The sequence below is a fragment of the Kogia breviceps genome, chromosome 8, assembly GCF_026419965.1.
Source record: "Kogia breviceps isolate mKogBre1 chromosome 8, mKogBre1 haplotype 1, whole genome shotgun sequence".
Classification (NCBI taxonomy): domain Eukaryota; kingdom Metazoa; phylum Chordata; class Mammalia; order Artiodactyla; family Physeteridae; genus Kogia; species Kogia breviceps.
Genome location: NC_081317.1, coordinates 70,330,546 through 70,346,735, shown reverse-complemented (window position 1 = coordinate 70,346,735; position 16,190 = coordinate 70,330,546). Strand labels below are relative to the sequence as shown.

Sequence of the window (16,190 nt, the reverse complement as noted above, 5' to 3'; positions counted from 1 at the left end):
TTCTTTATTTCTACTTCTGCTCTTTTCTTAAGGAAGAAGAAAATTTTTTATTTTTGGAATTTAATCTTTATTTACAGGACACCACAAGATATGAAATTCCACATAGAAATAAGAAACCCATTGAGAGGAGAAGCTTCATACAGTATGTACAGTTTGGAACTGTTCAAGTATAGTTTCTTTGTAAAAAGTGCTACAATAACAAACCATGTGTAAAGAGTTCTTAGTAGAGAAATAGTAAGACAAACTTCTACCAAACATAGTACACAACAAACAACTTTATGCCTCAGGTGTACAGTCTAAAAGTTGAAGGTCCCAGCAGTGCCATCCTGAACTTGGAATGTAAACCCTTCAGAGGTAGTTTCTGGCACAACATTTTGATCTGCCTCTTCCTCCACAGAGAAACACTTCTCAATCAAGTTTAATGAAGCTTTTACCACAGACTCATTTTCATGGTTTTGTAGAGCTTCAATTTTTTCCAAACCTCCACATTCTTCAATCATTATACTAAGTTTCTCAGTTTCACCTAGTTTCTCAGCAGCCTGAAAGATATTTGAGATGGCATCCAGAATAACCAGAATAACTTTAGTGTCTTTCACACTTAGGAGGTTCATCAACGGTTCTATCATGCCACTATGAACCAGGTATACGATCTGCTCAACTGTTCCACCACTTGTGTAGTTGGTCACAGGCCATACAGCTTCCTTTTGTGTCTTAAAGTCGGCCTTAGAGAGAACGCCAACAAGGAATGGGACTAAAATCCATGATTTACAACTTGCTGTATCTGGTCCTGGCAGCCAGCCGCGATGTTTGACATTGTCCACGTAGCTTCCTTCTGAATGTTAGTTTTGGAGTTTGTTAGCACTGCTCCTGAATCTATTACAACCTGAGTCTGTTCATCCGTCCCAGTGACAATATTCCCTATGACTCTTAGCGCAGGAGTCACAGTTGGCAATTCAGTAGCTCCTACAAGTTGCGGTACAACCCCCATTTTCACAACCATTTCAATCCGTTCATTTGGACCATCGGTAAGGTAGGAAATAGCCCAGCAGGTATCAGCTAAAACTTCTGGATCATCGTGATGCAGGAGACGAACTAAAGTAGGAAGAATTTGCTCAACAGCCTCTAAGGGGGGGGATGCAGGATTCTTGTTGCAACAAAGATTTGAAAGTGTCCCGGTAAGATTATGTAAGTAACCACATGCTAAAGATGAGAAATCAGGATCTGCCAAAAGTGCCAACAGCAGGTCAACTGCACCATACTTGATAACGAAGTCTCGGAAAACCGAGCTATCACCTGCAATGTTTCCTAGAGCCCATACAGCTTGTTCACTGATGTGAGTGTGGGGAGATGCCAATAGAGAAATGAATGCTGGGATAGCACCTCCATCTACCACAGCCTTGGTCTGTTCTGATGTCCCGGAAGCAATGTAAGTGAGGGCCCAAGCAGATTCAAACTGAATGGGACTACAATCACTTCTGCCCAAGAAGGACACAAATTTTGGAGTCAAACCAGCCCGGATTATGCTGTCTATAGGGGGCTGTTTTTCCCTGGAAAGCAGTTTCCTAGCAGCTTGAGTAGCTTGGAGCTGGCTTTCCAAATCGTTGCTATTTGTGCCTCTGACAATGTCATCAACAGACCAATTTACAGTGCCCTGGTTGTTGCGGTTTTCCTGCAGTGGAGAAGCAGCATCATCTGGAAAAGAGCTGACATTTCTCCTTTTCAGCATCTGGTCATCCTTCTTAGCTTTCCTGAGCTCCACATCAACTTCTATTTGGCCCCGCCTCATTTCTGTACTGTCTTTCCCCTTGTTCTTGAATCTGGTAAGGCGGGCAGCTGGTGAATTAGCATTCCCATTGGTGGACATGGTTATGAGACAAAGGGAGAAAGCTACACAGGAGCTCAAGCTTCCACAGGAGGCAGTGCGGGGCGCACAGGCTGCGGATCGACTGCGCTCAAGGCGTCCACCACGGTCAGCCCGAGGATAGTGTGGTAAGGAAGAAGAAATATTTTCATTAGCCATATTCTTCCTTCCACCCTTCAAAGGGCATATCTTAGCATCTTTGATGTATGTTTAAAACAAACTGGTACAACCCATCTAAAATGGTTAAGTTATTTTCATAGTTTAGACACTGCCAGGATGATTAATGAACAACTTTTTTCCTGTTGTACTAAAGCAGAATTGTGCTCATTCATTCATTCATCCATATGTCAGTTTGCTCAACAGATAGTTATTTAGCGCCTCTATTTGCCTGTCCCTGAGTTACTCGCTGAGCGTGAAATGGTGAAAATAACAGACAATTCTTTGCTTCATAGCATGTATGAATATCAGTAAGATAAGAAAAACGTCTTCAAGTTCATTTTTATTGCTAATGATTTTAATCAACTATGGAGTTTACATTTTTAAAACATATGTTGAATAACCTGAGCAATTAGAGATCCAGATAGGGAAATACTTTCTATCACCAAAACTCTCTTCATAATATTTCCACCTAAGATGTATGAATGTTTTTCTGCAAAAATAAATGCATAGAAAAAAATGTCAGTAAGAAAACACACTAAAATGTTAAAAGTGGTTAACTCTGGGGAGTGGAAAAGCAGAGTTTTTATTTTCTTTTACTTTCTGACTTCACCAAATCATCTATATTCAAACATATATTATCTTTATCGTAGTATATCAGTAGAGGTAAATCTAGTCCCTGGTACAGGAAAAAGTGAAATCAGTGGCCGTCACAAAAAAAAAGTTATTTCTTGCTCTTATCACAGTCCAGTAAGGTTGTTCCTGATGGGGTACATTTTTTTCAAGTGTGATTCAGAGACCCAGACCCTCTCCATGTTGTGGCTCTGCCATCTTCAACAAGTGAATCCCAAGTTTTTCCTAGGAGATGTACCCATTCCTGCATTCCAAAAAGAGAAAAGTTGACCCCCTGGGAGGATTGTATGGGCCATGCCTGGAAGTCACATACATCAGTTTTTCCTACATCCTCATTGGTCAGATCTCTGTCACTTAGCCACATCTAGGTTCAAGGGAAGCTGAGAAATGTAGTCTAGTTGTGTACCCAGCATGGAGGAAAACAAGCGATGGTGAGCACATCGAAGTCTTGGCCACAGTCAGCTCTTCCATTTGACTCTCATTCTCACACAAAGAACACACTTGTTCCTCCCCAGCAACAACTTTGAGAAACAACTCAAAAGTCCCAACCAGCCACTGTACCCATTTCAAAGCTCTGCATCTCCAGAATATGCACAGTCCATGCTATCCGTCTCGATGTGACTCCCTGTGGTCCAGCAGGCTTTGAATTAAAAAGACAAATCATTTTCTTCTTCATCTCATCCCAACACGCCCACTCAATGGTGGGACAGGGAGAGGATGAAAACAATCAGTACTTCCATGGAGACAATGGAGGAATGGAAACAAATACCACTGATTCTGCTCTCTGCAAGCAGCTCTCTTATACATTGCTCCTGGCTTCTGGTTCTGCCTTCTGAGAATTCTTTATTGTCCATTTTCAAAGTCGCTATTGAGGAAAAAACGGTCCTTCAGGGCTGCACAGTTATCACTGCACACTTCAAGCTGGTATAAATGTGGATGCCTGAAGGTTGTTTTAAGCCTCACATAGTTAAAGGGATTTTCAGTCCAGGTTTGTGGTTTCGTTGGCAATCACCATACCCTAAGACACATGGTCAGCTTCTGATCTATTTGCTTCCATTCAGTTTCGTGTACCAGTAACCACACCCCAAATTCTCTCCTAATCATGATTTTCAGGCCTGATTTATTTCTTTGCTTTATCACCACCCCCCTCTTCTTCTCTGATTTCAGTGATGACTTTCTTAAAGCTGTCTAGAATTATGGTACAGGTGAGAAGGCCAAGCCCTCAATCTGATCTTTGCCACAGGGCTGAGTTTTATTGGGCCTTTGTTGCATAAATCCTTTTCCATGCTTATCTCTTAGTATTTGGGGTCTAGAAGCAACAGCGTTTCCAACCTTTGGTGTCCCAAATGTCTGGACTCTCTAATCCCTTCTATCCTGTGTGAATACTGGTCAAGTCCATTCTGAGGTTATCTCCTTTTTTATTGTAGTATAGATATTCACAGCAAAATTTACCATCTCATCCATTTGTAAATGTACCATTCAGTGGCATTAACTTCATTTACATTGTTGTACAAACATCATCGCCATCCATCCACAGAACTCTTTTAATCTTCCCCAGCTAAAGCTCTGTACCTATTAAACACTAACTCCCCATTCTCCCTTGGCCAAGCCCTTGACAACCACCATTTACTTTCTGTCTCTATGAATTTGACAACTTTAGGTATTTCATCTATGTGGAATCCTTTTTTACATATTTGGTCTTTTTGTAACTGGCTTATTTTACTTAGCATAATGTCTTCGAGGTCCATCCATGTTGTAGCATGTACCAGAATTTCCTTCCTTTTTAAGGCTGAATAATATTCCATTGTGTATATATATACCATATTTTGTTTATCCATTCACCCATGGTTATCTTTTTTTTTGTAATAATTTGCTAAAAGTGGAAAATAAAAGCCAACATATTCCATTACACTGATTTCTGACAACCACTTCCCTTCAAGCTACAGTCTCAGTAACACAGTGTGTTCTTCCAAGTCATCACAGACAACAATTTTACCAAGTGTTTTATCACTGCATAATATGTCTTTTTTTTCCAGCCTCCAGTATAAGTTTCCTCACTGTTCTTCCCTGACATCTATATCAATGCCCATGTTTTAAATGTTATTAGGACAGCATCCTGCTTAATGATACTACTTACGTTATTTCTTACAATAATTCTAGGAGTTATAATAGATAAACACGGAACTATCAATGTCTGTCTTAATTTGGGTTCTTTCAAAAGCAGAAGGCATCAAGGACCTGAGTCCTGGTAGTTTATTTGGAAAGTGATCCCAGGAGACAAAAATGAAGGAATAAGGAGAGACAGGGAAGAAGGAAAGCACACTATGAAATGTGTTATCGAGGCCACTGCTGTGGGCTCAGTTCTGCAGGAATTGTGTACTGAATGCCTCCTACAACTGTCTTTCTGAAGGGTGGAAACTGGAGCATTTATTGACCCACTCCTGTCCGCATTGTTTGAGGGTTGTTCCTGGGGATGTTAATACTCTTGCTTATCCATTATGCATTTGCTTGCATGCAGGCCAAGTAGATTCCTGCAGGGGCAGAGAAATCCCCTGGACAAAATGTAGAAAGATGCTCAGTGTATATTTGAGGTGGGATACAATCAACACAGAGCCTGTCCAAGTTTTTATAGAACTCTTTACCTCAGCAGCAGTAGAAATCACAGGTGGGCCGAGGAGATGCAAGACTGTGGCATATGGTAGCAGAAGTGTCTGCTACAGTGACATAGCAACATACAAGTTTAGGCTCACTAACGTCTCAGTGCATGTCTCTCCAGTAGCCCTCCTCTAAACAGCAAGACCCAGACATCTGCTATATTGTATCTCTACCATCTTCAACAGATGATAGCCAAGGTCACCATGGTTATCTTTTTATTTAAATGGACAAAAAAGAAAAGGAGGCTGAAGGATTGCCCATAGGAAGTTTTTATGATTTAGATCTGGAAGGGGCATCTATCACGTCCATCCATAACCTCTTGACCAGAAATCAGTCACGTGGCTATGCCTACCTGCAAGACAGGCTGGGAAATATAGGCTATTTTTTGTTCCAGAGGGACTAGGAAATAGATTTTGGTAAACATATAGAAGCCTCTATAATAGAAAGTAAGATTGTATTTTTTTAAAAATCTAAGGCAATATATGTTAAACATCTTAAACCTAATTTACCCTTTGACCTAGAAATTGCACTTCTAGAGGTCCTTCTCTCATAGATATTCTCCACTAGGTCCTCCAGATCTATTCTCCACCCTTCTTCCTTTCTGTATCATGGGCTGCCTAGTGTTCTGACTTCTACTTGGATTTAGCCAATGGAAATCTCCAGTAGGAAATCAGAGAATGGGAGGAGAGAAAAGTGGGAGCATATAGTTCCCTGATAAGGCCACATGTTAGGAGTGGCTGAATTCCTCTAGTGCAGGCCACAGCTCATCTTGAGAGGCCATCTCCTACAACTCCAGCCACCTCCACAGCTTTAGGCCCACTTCTGTCTCTCAGTCTCAGTTACTGCTCCCTCTTTTTGCCCCTTTGGACCTGGGGTGGTGACAGCTCCCAGCTGTTCACCAGATCTTGATACTTTAATGCTGCTCACACTTTTTAAAATAGTCCTCAGCTGCTCCATTTAAGTGTTCCTTCTTTTTCCTTTCTGAACCCCAACTAATACACCATCCTAGAAAAATAATCAGAATTGCAAGTAAGGAACATACAAAGATGTTCAGCGCAGCAATATTTAGAATAGCAAAAGCTCTGAGACTGAGTGTCTAATAATTAGGAATAATTAAATACATTATGATGAATGTGTGATAGAAAAAATATATATACTAACATGTGAGTTTTCAGTGTCTTTTTCTGTCTCCTACTTCAAAAACCCTGCCTGAATCCAAGGAAAATTCTGCTAAAGTCTTTCCTTCCTGTTCTCCCTCCCCAGTCCTCTAATATTTTTCACCAGAATGAATTACTGAGTTGAGGGTGCGAGCCCTACATCTAAAGTTGTGGAGGAGATAGCTTGAGTTACATTGAAAGAAAGGAAGGAGAAAAAATATTATACCAGTGAGGGGACTATATGAGACCAAAAGTGGGGACAGAAGATATGAGGAGATGAATGGGCAAAGATGAACTTTGCCATGTGTGTTTCTTTTTGTAAACACTCTTCCAAAGAAACCTACAATAAATATCTTTGTTATTTACAATACTCTCTGAAACTCCTGATATGAGATCCCTGTTTCTTTCCCATTTATTGATTTCTCACTGTGTGCCCCTCTGCAAAGTGAGTTCCCTGTCTTATTTCATGTGTTTGAGGCATCTCCGTATTCAAGATGAGGACACTGAAGCTCAGAAAGCTTAGCTGGGTTTTTTATGCCATCCTTATGTGTTCAGGAATTTCTGTCCCTGTGATAAAATACTATATAGAAATTGTGTTCTAAGAATTCTAAAAATCTGAAAACTGTAGTTTTATCTTTCTAAAATATGTTTTATTTTCTGCTTGTAGAAATAAACTATCTAAAAGTCTGAAAACCTTTGTAGAGGGAGAAAAAGAGAGAGTAAAGAATGAAAGGAAATACAATCAATAATCATAGCATTCATAAATTTCATTCAACAAATATTTATTGGACTGAGGAAACAGCAGTGAACAAAACAAAACCCCTGCATCTAGAGAACCAACACTCTAGTGGGAGAGAGATAGACAATAACACAAAAAGTAACAGGAAATAACATGACAGAACGCTATGAGGAGGGGTAAAGCATGGAGAGAGTAGGTGATGGGAGCTATTTTAGACGGGGTTTCCAGGGAAAGTGTCTCTGTGAAGTAAGATTTAAACAGGGACCTAAGGAGGTCACATGTGAGAGATGAATGTGATGACGAGATAGGCCATGTGACCATTTGGGGGAAGAACAGTTCAGCAAAGAAAACAGAAAACACATTACCCTGGAGCAAAAGCACTCGAGACATGTGGCAAATGGAAGGATTTCCTTCTTTTTTAAGGCTTCATTATATATATATATACATATATATATGTATATATATAATATATGTGTATATATATGTATATAGATAGATATAAGAGTATCAAATGCTATTACTGCAAAACTTAAGCCACTTATTGATTATTCACTTTTGTAAAAGACACAAATACAAGAATAAAATAAACACACCCAGTATATATCACATTTTGTCTATTCATTTACATATATGATTGCTTCCATATCTCAGCTACTGTGAATAACACTACAATAAACAAGAGAGCTCAGATATCTCTTTGAGATAGTGATTTTATTTCCCTTGGATATATACCTAGAAGTGGGATTGCTGGATCATATGGTAGTTCTACTTTTAATTTTTTTGAGGAACCTCCATACTGTTTTTCATAGTGGCTGCACCAATTTACATTTCCACCAATAGTGCACAAGGGTTCCCTGTTCTCTACATCCTCACCAACAATTATTATCTCATTATGATCTTGATTTGTGTTTCCCTGATAATTAGTGATGTTGAGCATCTTTTCATATACTGTTAGGCATTTTTATGTCCTCTTTGAAAAAATGTCTGTACAAGTCCTTTGCCCATTTTTTTAATCTAGGTATTTGTTTTTTGTGGTTTTTTTGCTATTGAGTTCTATGAATTTCTTATATATTTGGGATATTAACCCCTTATCAGATATTTGCAACAACACGGATATTTGAACCTGGAGGGCATTATGCTAAGTGAAATAAGCCACAGAAAGAAAAATATCATATGATCTTACTTATATGTGAAATCTAAGACAAACGCATAGTAACAGAGAGTAGAATGGTAGTTGTCAGAGGCTGGGGGGCAGGGGGAAAAGGAGAGATATTGACCAGAGGGCATAAACTTTTAGTTACAAGGTGAATCAGTTCTGGAGATCTAATATAGAGCATGGTGACTACGGTTAATAATAATATATTGTATACTTGAAATTTGCTAAGACAGTAGATCTCAGGTGTTCTCACCACACACACATATACACACACATATGGTAACTATAGGAGGTGATGTATATGTTAATTAGTTTGATTTGGTAAGCATTTCACAATGTATATGTATATCAAAAAAATCACATCGTATACCTTAAATATATACAATTTCTAATTGTCCAAAAAAAAAAAAAAAAACCAACAAAACAAAGCAAGAGTATGCAGGACAGACTTGATAAGTATCAAGAGGCCAGGCTTGCTAGAGCTCAGTGAATGAAGGAAAGAGCAACACGATGTGATCAGAGGGACAGCAGGGGCATCATATTGGCCTTGAAGGCCACTGTAGGAACCTTAGATTATATTCCAATGGAATGAGATGCCATTGGATTGTTTTGGACAGGGGATTGATTGATATGATTCACATTTTAAATGGTTCACTCTGGCTACTCTGTGGAGAGTATTGATAAACTCTTGGTTACCACTCCTGGGTATTTTTGGTTTTCTTTATTTTTCTCTTTTAATAATAAGCATATCTTGGGCTTCCCTGGTGGCGCAGTGGTTGGGAGTCTGCCTGCCGATGCAGGGGGCGCCGGTTCGTGCCCCGGTCCGGGAGGATACTGCGTGTCGCGGAGCGGCTGGGCCCGTGAGCCATGGCCGCTGAGCCTGCGCGTCCGGAGCCTGTGCTCTGAGGCGGGAGAGGCCAACAGAGAGAGGCCCGCATACCGCAAAAAAAAATAATAATTATAATTATAATAATAAGCATATCTCAGTTTTACAAGCAAAAATAATAAAACATAGTTTATAAAGACAAAAGGCAATTATATTAGTTATACATAGCTGCATAACAAATTACCACAAGGCTCAGCAACTGAGAACCACAGATGTTTATTATCTCACAGTTTCTGTGGGTCAAGAATCCTGGAGTAACTCAGGTGAATGCCTCTGGCTCATGCCTCTGGCTCAGGGTATCACAGGATGCAGTCACGTGGATGGCCAGGGATGCAGTCACCTCAGGCTCACCTGGGGGGAGATCTGCCTCCAAGCTCTCTCACATGGATATTGCCCAGCCTCCCATCCTCTCTGGCTCTTGACCAGAGACATCAGTTCTTCACTAAAAGAGCTGCTTTCTTTCCCCAGAGTGAAAATATCCAAAAGGGAGAGAGGATGAGAGAGAGAGTTCCTAAGACAGAAGCCATAGTCTTCTTAAGACCTAATCTCATAAGTTATATCCCATCACTTCTGCCATGCTCTAGTCTTTAAGAGTCACTAGATCCTGCCCATATTCAAGGGGAGGAATTACCCAAGGGCATGAATACTGGGAGGTGGGTGATACGGAGACCATCGTGGAGGTGCTGTCACAATCACCACTTTCTCAAAGCTCCTTATTTTACAGGAGCAGAAACCCATCTGAATGTCAGCCTGGACTCTACCACTCACCTTGAAGCCTCCACAGGGTAGTTGTGATGATGCTTCTGAAAGGGCTTTGAAAACTGCCCAGCACAGGACAATGGAAGGGATTATTTTGCTTTTCTCATTGGTATCCATTCCAGATTTGGCCTATATTCTTCTTCATCCCCTGTATTAATGATTTCATCGTGGGTTATGCATTTTGTTTAGAGAGTGAAAATCTTCCAGTTTGAACTGAGAAATGACAATAGGGAGGAAGAAAGCAGAGTGTTAACTCCTCCAGGTTCAGGATGGGCTTCCTATTTAACTGTATACCTCCCAGTAACAGAAGCTCTGACAACCCAATTCCCAAAGACCTGCGTATCCCTCAGAGATGAGGCCAGCAGAAGGGAAGGGTCAAAAGAAAGGAGGATGTTAGATACATTTACCTTTGATATTTGTCTTATCTCGTTCCATAATTATCCAAATTTGACTGTAAACTTTTGGAAGGCAGAGACTTTATTAGTCTCTAAACTCTATATTCAAGCTTTACCGTTAAGTAATTCCCTAAGGAAAATCCTCCTGTACTGAAGGCAACACAGTTTTTAAAAACAGCGGTGACAAAATCAACCTTAAAATTCAGCCTTGCCTAAATTGTGTCATGCTACTCCATGGAAAAAAAAATTCCTCAGAACACAGCTTCTGTTTCAAGATACAAAGATCTGACTCCAGGCAATTTTCTAACGTCTTCGTGCTTGCCTTTTTCACCCCTGGATTCCCCTCCCCTTTCTGGGCCCCCCTCCCATCCCAAGTGACTATTCCTTCATTTTCAGCCTCTTCTTCAAATACTACTAATTTACTCTTATACCTATTTTTGTCATATTTCTCTGAGACACGTATTCATTCATACTCAGGTGCTAATTTAGTCTAGTATTTGCACAGGCCCCATCTCTCCTCTCATCTAATTACAGTATGGAAGGCATTTTTACCAATTAGAGTAATTCTTAGATAGTCAGCAGGTGGCCATAGGGAGTGTGAAGAGAACAAGCGCCCCAAATCACAGGAGATCTACTTGTTTGAGTCAAAAATTAAGCAAGATTTAGTCTCTTTAGGGCGAATGGATTAGGAGGGAGGTGTCAAAATGGACTGCCCGTTATCCAAATCCCTTGTGAATACATTAGCATTAATTAATACATACATGAATATGTTTTACATTAATTTGTGTTGTTGAAATATATGTGGGCCAACCATCTGCCTGAGGGCATGCGGGAAGCGTTCCCAGAATTCTCTCAGTAGCCATGAACTGGAGTGTTCACCCCTATGTTCTCTGTCCATGTTTGGACAAGAGATGTTTCAGCTCTTCAAACAATTAGGTGAAGACTTGTTTATAGGGAAGAAAGCTAAGGCAGGAAAATAATGGCATCAGCAGCTGTTCTATTTAAGTCAGGGGCGACTGCTGTATGCTGAATGTTTGGTGGCTACTCCAGGCTTGGCATGTACAGCTATGACCTTAATTGGCGAAGCTAGAAGGAGAAGAAGCTACAGCTTATTGATTGATTATGTAGGCTCAGATGTTTGACACACATTATTTCATTGAGTCCTCCACACCAGCCCTGAATTAGACCAGTTCTACCGAGGGGAAAAGCAAGACCCAGAGAGGTTAGTATGTCCAAAGTCATAGAAACAGGATTAGTGTTCACATATGTCTCACTCCAGGCATTGCTCTTGAAGAATGCCTATCAGCTCTGACATGAAAGAGACCCTGAGGTTGCAAAGGCCATGTCCTCAGAAGTCATCTCCTAGAATAAGAGAGGGAGGCAAAAACAGGCAGAGGCTGGGGAGAAGAAAGAAAGGACGGGGCCAGAAGGGGGAGGCTAGTGGAAAAGCAGGAGAAGATAGGAAATAAAGAACAGAGGGGGAAAAGAAATGAGCTTCAGGAAAGGAATAGAGAAAAGAAGTGACCACAGAATAGGGGTGAAATTGGGCTTCCCTGGTGGCTCAGTGGTTGAGAATCCGCCTGCTGATGCAGGGGACACGGGTTCGTGCCCTGGTTCGGGAAGATCCCACATGCCGCATAGCGGCTGGGCCCGTGAGCCATGGCCGCTGAGCCTGCGCGTCTGGAGCCTGTGCTCCACAACGGGAGAGGCTACAACAGTAAGAGGCCCGCATACCGAAAAAAAAAAAAAAAAAAGAATAGGGGTGAAGTCAACTGATTTTCAAGACAGGAACAATAAAAATTTTACAACATTCCTTAAGAATCCTATTGCTGAACAACAGAAAATTCAGTTGTTATTTTCTATCAAAAGAAGTAATGACTACAGATGGGGAAATAAGGAACTGATGTTGGTTAAATGTCTTCTATCAGGGCCTCTGCTAACCCATGGATTCGGGGAAAGTTAGAAAAAGACACCCTCTCTTGCTGGAGGTAGCTCCATAGGCACAGGGCTTGGTGAATTGATTCTGTCTTCAGTGTCCCCTCATTCTCTTATTTGGGGAACAACCTGCAGAAATGTGCAGGATGGCTCTACCTGCTGTGTACTAGGGCCTTGACATACACTATCACATTATTGTACACAACAATTATTTCCATATTGTGGATCAGGAATCCCAGGCCCAGAGGAATTAATATCACACCATACAAACTAGACGCACGTACATGTGCACCCCCCCCCCCACACACACACACACACACACACACCCAGTATCCCAAAGTCACCCAGAGAGTGAATTCACTAAAGTAGTGTAATTGCAAGTGATTTGAAAACTCATTAAATAATCAGGTAATGTATTAGCTGACTTAACTAAAAAACCCTGAAATTGTGTGAGCTTCAGGTTAGGACTGATTAGGGGATGGATTGATTATCCTGCAATTATCTCACGTACATCCTCCTCTGTGTGCCGGCTTCATCATCACAGCCCAGCAGTTGCAAAAAGCCCTCCTGTAACCACGCTGCTGACAGCATATCTTCTAGTAGTTCCCACAGCATAAGAAGAAAGCCTGTTTTCCAGGAGCTCCTAGCAAATATATCCTCCATTCTAATTGGTCCATATTGAATCATGAGTTTATTGTTAAACCTATAATTGTGGACAGGGGCAAGATTATGCTGGTAACATAAGCCTGATCTACAGATCTAATCTGTAGAACTTGACTGAGCATCAGTTTCTCCAAAAGGTATAACCACTAAGAAATTAGATATCAGTATGAAAATCAAAGTCATTACCAAAAGAAGAAATGGGTACTTGGAAGGGCACCCATCTGTCCACCACAGTAAGTGTGGTAGATCATATGTTATTACTTAATTGTTTTTACCCCTTCCCTATCTCCATGGGAGAAGCCTACTTTCTGATTCCCATTGAACCTGGGCTTAAGCATGTGACTATCTTTCCTTGCCTTTGATTTTGAGTTTGGTCACATGACTTGCTTTGACCAATGGAATGTTAGTAGATATGTCCCAAGCACAGCTGGATCTCTCCTCTTGCACTCTGCCATCACCATACGAACATAAACCTGGTAGAGGTAGTCCCCTGGTCCAAGAGGAGGACAGACACGTGGAGCAGACCTGGATATAAATCCACAGCTTGGAGGCCAACCCAGGGAGGAGGCCCAGGCAAGGTCAGCCGACCCCCAGCTGATCTGAGCCTCTGGGCAAGAAAGAATAATTGTGTTAAGCTGCTGAATCTCAGTGTTTTCATATGCGGCATTAGGGTGGCAAGGATTGACCGAGAGAGCAACTGAGTCAAACCTGGCGGTGCTCTTTCCCACACGACAGCACAAAGCATAGCTCCATCCGTGTTTTCTCTTCTTGGCTGCAGTCGAGCCTGGGTCTCAGCTGAAAATGAAGGCTGCAGCTTTATTCTCTATTTTCAGTCTCACAAAAACATCTGAGAGAGTCGGTGGCTGCTTTTGAAGGTCCTTCTACAGGGCTAGCTAGCTATCACACCACGTTAGCTGGTCAGTTTCATAAGGCAGAACCATGCAGCAGCCATCACTTGCAAACCCTGCCAAGCGAAACCTTGCAATATTGAGATGGCTGCACCTCAAACTGTCATGTGATTTCTGTATCAGAGGAATTTTAGAAACAGATGGTGAGCACAGACGAAGTGATGGTTGTACTCTGCGTACGGGGCAAAGGGGAATGAGTGAGCAAGGGGTTGAGAATCCAGCAAATTCTGGAGGAACGCTGGGAGAGAAGAGAATTACTGGGAGCGTGTCTTCTGTCTGCAAACCACAGGTTGTAGGAAGTCGGGAAAGAAAAGCGCCTGACAGGCAGTGGCAGGAGGATGAGCTTGGTGAAAAGAGATGTTTTGCTTCTAAAGCAAGAGGATTCGAGGTTTAAGCAGTTTTTTTAAAAAAATCACACCAGAAAAATAGGCAGCAAAATTAACCAGTTACCTGAACTTGACCTTTAGGCTGGTGGATTGATTTGTTGTTTGAGGACATAGGCAGCATCAGAAGAGCTGAAGATGGAACGAATGTACAGGAACCAGATTCAGATAAATAACCCCGTCTGCCCCACATCCAGCATGTCGCCAGCGCCCTGCTCCCCAGAAATCCCCTTGCATTTCGAAGGGTGGGGAGTGATTTCTGTGGACGTCTCAGATGGCTGATCTCCTAATTCTATCATGAAATGTATTTCCCCTGGAGCTGGTATTTATCGCTGAATCCTGGCACGGCTCCTGAAATGTTGCATCTGCACCACTAAACTGAGGTTACTTGTAGTTCATTAATATGCAAGAGGGGCTGTGAAATCATCCCTGATTCTGACAGGAGTTCTTACATGCCTTTCTGGAATGAAGTGGTCTGGCACCAAGACTTTCCTTGTCTTCTTTTAATCAGCTCCATCTTGTCACTACATAAAGAGTTAAAAAAAAAAAAAAAAAAAAAAGCTTTCTGAAAATCCCAAGGAAGATGCAGTGCATCTTTCTCTTTTCTTTCCTTTCTCATGTTTTTTTGTCATCCTCGAACACATCAAAGTAAGAAGTGACATGCAGTGCCCTGGAGCTCTTAGCAACATGCTTTTAGGTTTGGAAAATTTCATTTTCTACCTTATGATGATTACATGAGGAAAGATGAAATGCTAGCTTTGAGGTTTATTTGAGAAAGATGTAATAAATGCTGTGGCTTCCCACTGAATGGAACAAATCCATTCTGGTCATGGGGGGAATATTAAAAATTACATATATGTGTGCGTGTACATAGCCTATGTGACTTCAGTGGCATTTGTGGTCCTAGATGCTGAGACAGGAGACCTTGCATGACTTCTTTCAGAAAATGCTGAATAAAGTTTTTCATTTGATCCAGCTCTGAATACATTTGATTCCAAACAAAAATGAGTTCCCACCCTGTCTGAGCTACAGCAATTGCCTTTAAACCAGTCCCCACCGACACACACACACACACACACACACACACACACACACACACACACACACACACACACACACACACACGACCATAGAATACATACAGATTATCAGAGTTTACAGATTCCCCTTAGCTGAAACCTGCAAATGTGCCAGCCTGTTGAAGAATTAATCCAATGTCCCTTTTCCAGAAAGTTTGTTTTTTCAAACACTGGAGCAGGGCAGAGGACATTCATGGTTATTTCCGGCTATCATGATTTTTTTTGTCAGTGTGTTTTTGCTTTTGCCTGCGGAACTTCTCTTTTAGCTGGGAGCTGAATAGAAAATGATAAGCTCATCTTGCCCAAGAAACAGAGCCAGCAAGGCAGGGAAATATCCTCATGGTTTCAGCCCTGTGCTCCTTAGTAGGAAAGGATGCTAGAAAGAAATCAAGTATTCACTGAGTAAACCATTTTCCTACACAGAGAAACATGCAGTCTCCGGCTCTATTCAAAGCTCTCACATCACACATGCTGCTCTTTGTTCGGCCCACAGCTGGACCACACAGGTTGTAAGATGCAGGATTTGCACAAGCTTCGCCCATCAGCTCTGGCAGGCCACCCTCCTTACAGAGTCGATCATCAACCACCCTCAGGGTCAGTTCTTCAGCCTCTCTTGATCACAGTAATCATTTGGGTTTGCAGCAGAACTATGAAATTTTTGCTCTGGCTGCAGAAAGAGGAGAGATCCTGATCCCTTTTCATAAATAACCCAAACCCTGGCTATTCAATGACGATTCAAATCTCTGTTTACTCTCCTTCTTACGGAAACAAGAAAGCACTTTGATGGAAAGCTTACTATGTACTCTCAGATGGATCCCCTGTCCT

The 16,190-nt window shown here is 41.5% G+C and overlaps 1 pseudogene; it reads right to left on the bottom strand.

Annotated features, from left to right (window-relative positions):
* Positions 1–296: 296 nt before the first annotated feature.
* On the bottom strand, positions 297–1,970 carry LOC131760977 (importin subunit alpha-1 pseudogene; annotated as a pseudogene).
* Positions 1,971–16,190: the final 14,220 nt, after the last annotated feature.